Below are 6,121 nucleotides of genomic sequence, written 5' to 3' on the forward strand. Positions count from 1 at the left end.
TGGTAGAAAAGTTTAAATCTGTAATCTGCTGAGAGGTGGAAACTGTAGAGGTTTAACACTGCAAAAGAGTCGTCATATAGCATAGTGCAAGCAGGTTGAGCAGGGTGGATACTCAGCGAAAAGGGTGCATAATGTACATCAGGGCTATCGATCAGTCTAAAATCTGCCCTGCACATCTCACCCGCGGGTTATCATAGCATCATTACCATCCGGAGTTTAGGGATGCGGCAATGATACGGCAAATGGAGCCACTATCGATTTTTCATGGCTGGGCCGAACAGCAGATGGAGGGAGAGGGCGACCATGTGGGACTGACGGAGCAGCAGGGAAAGGGGACGGAGCTGAGCCGGGTCTCCGCTGTCAGACGATACAGAGGCGCGGCCCTTGGGGCTACAGCTCCGAACGGACAGATCGCTCACGTTACGCTTCCACCAGAGGAAATCCCCCCCCCCCCCCCCGCCAGGAAAAGTGGACGACTCTTTATGCAACCACATGACAAATGAGGCCAATCTAAAAACGTAAACGATTATGAAGTCAGTGTAAGGGCAACGTCACTTAATCCCACATGATTCTAACACAGTAATGCAGCCCATATTAAAATAGCTCATTTAAAGGAACATGATGAGACTGAGAAATGACTTACAACCAGGCGGTGCCCCTGTGACATGCTATGTGATGTGAGATGGTTCAGACACATCCACTCAGATGCACATGCTCATTATAACTTTACCATTCAAATAGGTGTGAGAGAGAAAGGGAGGGCAGGCGATACTTCCTGTCGGGAAAGGGATATCCTGAGGCACGGCGATATAGACCTTAAGTGCTGACAATGAAGATATTGTGTTTTCCCCGGATTACCTTTTGAATTTACTGCAGGATAAAAGCAAAGAGCTTAGTTTGTTCACCAAAGACTGAAGTGCTTTTACACGAACTGCGGTCACGTCTAGATGACGTCACTGTTGCAGAAATGTAGAAGAAAATCAGTAAGGAACATTGGAACATTGGGTACCAAGACTGTGTTTCATGTGATTCCTGTTCTAGCATGTCACTGCTGAAGTAAATAAGACCACGCTTCCTCTGGGATCAACTTGTCCACCAGCCAAATCGCTCCCCCACCCCAACCGCACACACTCTTTCCCTCCACTCATTTGTTTTGTAATGCTTGATTAAATGAGAATGTGCACAACTGTTTCCGTGCCACGATCGGTGTCCTAAATATTGTCTGTGCCTTAAATACCTTTACAGGGAATCAAAACCTTTTCAGCGTGGCATGTCCACGTGAATAAAGAGTAACGAAAATATGTTTGGAGCACGTTGGTGGAGGCAAATATGTCAACACCCAACTCATCCAAGAGTTCCTGTCTGCCGGGCAGAGCTGACTGGCAGCTGGGATTAGCAGGGATTTGGTTGATGTAGCACAACCTTGACGCTGAACTGTGAAATAGTTTTCTGCAACATTCCAAACGAGCTGTCTGTCAGTTCCCTCTGATTCTGACAGACAATTATTAATGTGCGCTTCCATGATGGCAGTCTGACAGAGAACTGTACCCCTGAAAAAATAGGTGAAAAGGAAAACAGGCTTTCTCAATCAGGAAATGAAGAGTCATATGCAGGTGCGTTTCTATATAGAAACAGAAGTACATTTTGAAATGGAATGAGGAATATTCCATTGCTTGTTATTTGCTTAATTGCAGATTATGAACACGCAACTGTTCCCATGACTACATGGCCGTCTTCAGCACTAGACGATGAATCCTTCATCTGTATCTGGTCCATCCAAACAATGGGACTTGTTCTTGTCAGTTGGATTTCTCTGAATTCGTTACAGGACGTTTTGTGCTACTTTGCTTGCATGTCTATGGAAACTGCTAACTTCTCTATTGTAATTTGTCACAAATGTTGTTTTTTTCTATTAAAGGGGAAAAAAGTGCATGCCCCTCTCAGTAGTCCTTTCAAAAAAATGTTTAAATACCAGAATATACAGGAACTTATTTGGTCACCATCTGCATTTTACAGCCAAATAAACTCAAATATAACCAAGCCCCAGTCAGAGTAACAGCAGACATTCATGGGGACATAACTCTTTTTCTATGTGCGAACCTGCCATTAGTTTGGAGAATCCTTCCTCTCACGCCATGGTCATGAGGGACGTCCTTGAAAGCAGGCCATGTTTAAGCACCAGGTCCAGCTGCAGAGGATGTGCCCCCAGACCCCGGTGTCTGTCAGGAGACTGTCTGTTTGTACTTTCTGCTCATTACAGTCAGTGCAGGTGGGTCACCACACTCTGCCTGGCCAGAGTGCACCACATAAAAGATCCTAGGAAAGTTCCCACTAACCCCCCCCCCAACCCCCCCCAACTGCCAACCTCCCCCAACTACTGTGACTGCTATTAATGTCTGATAGAGGACCACTGTGATATGCAAGGAAACACGTTTTTTTAATATGTTAGATGTTGAGAAGCATCTTTCTCGAACGCCTCTGTGATTAGTTAACCTCAGACTCCGGACCGTTTAAGTTTCCCGAAACGTTCAAGGGTGTGGGTCAGGGAGCAATTGCGGCACGGCGGATCCGGAAGAGATACAGAGGAAAGAGAGAAAGAGAAAGAGAGTGAAAGAGAGAAATAAAGAGAAAGAGAGCTCCTAAATCTTTTATGCTAAACGATACCCCGTGAAGCTATGTGGTGAGTCTCAGATAGGCCAGGGAGATGGATAGATTACAGTGCTAAGAAGTGGAGGAAGGCCTGAAGATCAGGTGACTCTCTACACAATACTGAGACCTGCTTTATTAAGGCGCACTGTGCAGACTCTCAGAATATAAAAACGTAACTCCGGGTAGCTGTCACATAGCTTTCTACTGTAGCACAGACCCTAGAATTTGGCCTACACATTTATAGCAGGCGGACACATCGCAATCAGGGCCAATAAACATCTCTTTCGGCTGTAGAGTGGCGCGGCGCACACGCTCCTGGCGACTTCTCTCTAAGCATTGACAGGAAGCGTGCGCGTTGGAGCACCGGAAGGGCAGTGGCAGCAGGAGGGCTCGGCCATCGCTCCCAGCCCCCCAGGGCACAGAGCGGATATTGGCGCCTCGGCACGGATGCAAGCCGCGGTCTGGCCTCCTGCCTGCCAGGGCACGGACGAAAAGAAGGACTGCCGGTTCGTAAAGCACGTCCGCTGTCAAACGGACGGCTGCCACGATGGGAGGCTGTTGCCGGCTGTTCCCGAGCAGCTTTAATCTTATTTGAGGAGCCCGCATTGCTAAATCAACAGCGAGGAAAGCCATTAGGTGAGCGGCAGAGCCAGCCGATACAGGAAAACCTGACAGTTAACAGTGATAGATCAGTGAGTCGGAATGAGCGGTAACATCCGACAAGGCTGTTCTGTCACCCCGGGTAAGATGGCGACGACGCTGTCACGGGAGAAGAGTGGGTGAAGGACTCCCTTAGGAGGCAGCAACAGAGTGTCGCTGGACAAGCTATAAGAGCAGTCACCATGCCAGCCACGACGAGCCTTGGCATCCACTTTAGCGTCCCCCCTCTCAACCACCTCTGGCACCACGGGGACGTTAGAGGCATGAGAGGGGGTCTTGTAATTAGGAATAAAATTATGCTGAGGGCTTGGTGGGCATGCCACGAGCCACGGGCACTGCCGAGCGATGAATATGTATGTCAGTAGAAGCAGTGCAGGCAGCAGACCCATCAGTGCCAAGACAGTGGCACTGTAACTTCTCCGGGCTGCTTTACCTGTCACGGGCGATGGCATTTGGGGGAGGCGTGTGTGGAGATTGGACAGACGGGCGGGATGAGGAGACATGGGAGCCTCAGGGCTCTGATTAATGACGTGCTCCATGTACATGTGAAGGATCCGTCTGCAGAGCGTTTACTGAGGAAGACCACCAGTGGACTCCCAATAATGAACAAGAAATGAAGCTGTAATGTGAAATTTGGATTTGTTATGTGGCAGAAGGTGCAATGTTAGTTTTGCTTTTGACAAATGAAACGTTTGGCCATTATCAGATGAATTTAAAAGGGAAAAAAAGGAGTTTAATTGATATAGTTTATATAGTGTAATTTCAGTTGTAAGTCTAAAGAAAATAATCATGTGTGCTACTTGTTTGAATCCTCACTGAAACTTTTGTTAGTCTGTAAGAGTGGCAAGAGACAAAAAAAAACCCCAGTAAACTTTCTGAATAAAAAGTGTGTTTCATTAAAGAGAAATTACATGAACATCTTGTACCTTTATGAAAATTAATGGATGATAGACATTCTACGAGAGAAAGACAATGAGCAAATCTCACTGAAGACGCAGGTTTCGCATGTGGTCACTGAATAGCAGAGGGCCACAGGCCTGAAGGAAAAATGAAGCCCTCAAGCCATCTCTAATTCAGGCCCCAGGAGGATAGAAATACATGCTATAAAAAATGAGCCAATCAAGCTAAATCTTTCAAAAGGGGAGCAATTCTGCCTGTACGAAGCCCATTCATGCCCTGTCTGTCCCCCCCCCCCCCCCCCCCCGATGTCAGGATGCCTTCCCAAAGCTGATTGGGGTTAATGCAGCGGACAGTGAGCAAAGCACTGCCCTTCTGTTCCACATTATGCTCTTCAGAGGCGCAGGGCGGCCCTGCTCTGGGGAGGACATGAGCCATCACCCCAAAATAATATTTACCAGATACACAAGTGGTCCTGCATGTGGTATCGCTCTGCACTAGGCCTGCGGAGTGGCTCACGTCATCAGCCTCGCCAGCTTCTCTGCTCGCTGTCCTTTTGTTGTCCACCATGCATAATCCTGAGGAACCTTCCCCGCAATTCCACGCTTTCTGCTGGCTTTCGGCCTGAGCTTTCTGAGCGGCGACCCGGGATGGGAGATGGATCTCTTCTTGTCCAGGTTAATGGGAGGTCAACCAGAGGTGTTGACTGACCGGGGTGCTTTGGAGGGGCCACTCAAAGCACTGTCTGAGCACGTGACCGCACAGCTATGTCATAAAGGACACAGGTGCTATGATTAGTCCTGCATGTTCCAGCACAAATCCACAGATCCAAGGAAACGCCCCTCCCTGAGCCCATCTGCCCCAGAGACACAATGATCCTGTGTATCTTGTATCAACATAAATGGGGTATTTTTACTGGTGGAGGAGTGTGAAGCAGAGGGCATCGGCTCTGAGCAAGAAGGATTGATGGATAGAAATAAATAACAGGGTGCTCCAGAAATGTTAACCAGCCTACTGAACCTAACCTAATGAACGACTTTTCTGTCTGCTTAACTGTCGTATCCCCAGATAAGAACGTATCTGCTCGCGTTTGGACGCTGACGTTTTCTCGCCAGGCCAGAGGACAGGGAACGCTCGCCCCACTCGTGCTTGGTACGCGTACCGCCAGGCCGCACGGACAGTAGCACAAGTAGATCAATTTCCTGACAAATGAAAGAGCTGGAAACTCACCAAGACAGGCTACCCCCCCGCGCAGTACGCAGCACATACCGTGGGGCTCGGTGAGCCACCGAAAGGCGAGACGGAAACCCGACGCTAGCGCCCGGCGCTGGGACGGACAAAAGCCCTCTGTTGCGCTCAGGCCTTTTAATATGCTTGTCTAACCGCGTCAGGTTTGCACAGGCCCAGACCGTCCCATCTGGCTGCGGAGCGAGGGGAGAGGAGCCCTCTCAGACTCCCGCTGCGGGCGGAGAGGGGCTGTTTGCTCTTGCCTGCCTCCACCCCTCGGAGAGAGGCAGAAATGTGGAAATGATGACCTCATGCACAGTGTGATAGATGTATCTGAGCAAAGTGCTTCCATCTCTGCAGTCCTGCGCCGCGCCAGCAGCCTCTGCGAGCTAGCAACTTTCAGGAGGGATGGCGGAGTAAAACATTCCGCAAATGATCACAATTTTATTTGTCCCCCGTTCTCCATCTTTTCCGTGACTGACTGAAACCCGATGTTCACATTCCATGCCTTCAGTATATTTTGCCAAACACAAAACCTGTGATATGTTTAGGGAAAATGTTATAGTTGAGTAAATACTCTAGTCAAAGCTGAGGAGAAATATTTTGGAAGGTGCAATGGCTCAAGGCCAAAGGACAAATATTGTAGGGAACAGACTGAATGCAGGCCCACACAATCCCTCCCATGAGG

The 6,121-nt window shown here is 48.8% G+C and overlaps 1 long non-coding RNA gene across 1 annotated transcript; it reads left to right on the forward strand.

Moving 5' to 3' along the window:
* Positions 1–1,385: 1,385 nt before the first annotated feature.
* Positions 1,386–1,932, forward strand: LOC113591791. The gene is made up of 2 exons (XR_003412237.2): positions 1,386–1,613; positions 1,695–1,932. It is a non-coding gene; the product is annotated as an uncharacterized LOC113591791 (long non-coding RNA).
* The last annotated feature ends 4,189 nt before the right edge of the window (positions 1,933–6,121 follow it).

This window comes from Electrophorus electricus, chromosome 13 (genome assembly GCF_013358815.1).
Source record: "Electrophorus electricus isolate fEleEle1 chromosome 13, fEleEle1.pri, whole genome shotgun sequence".
NCBI classification, from domain to species: domain Eukaryota; kingdom Metazoa; phylum Chordata; class Actinopteri; order Gymnotiformes; family Gymnotidae; genus Electrophorus; species Electrophorus electricus.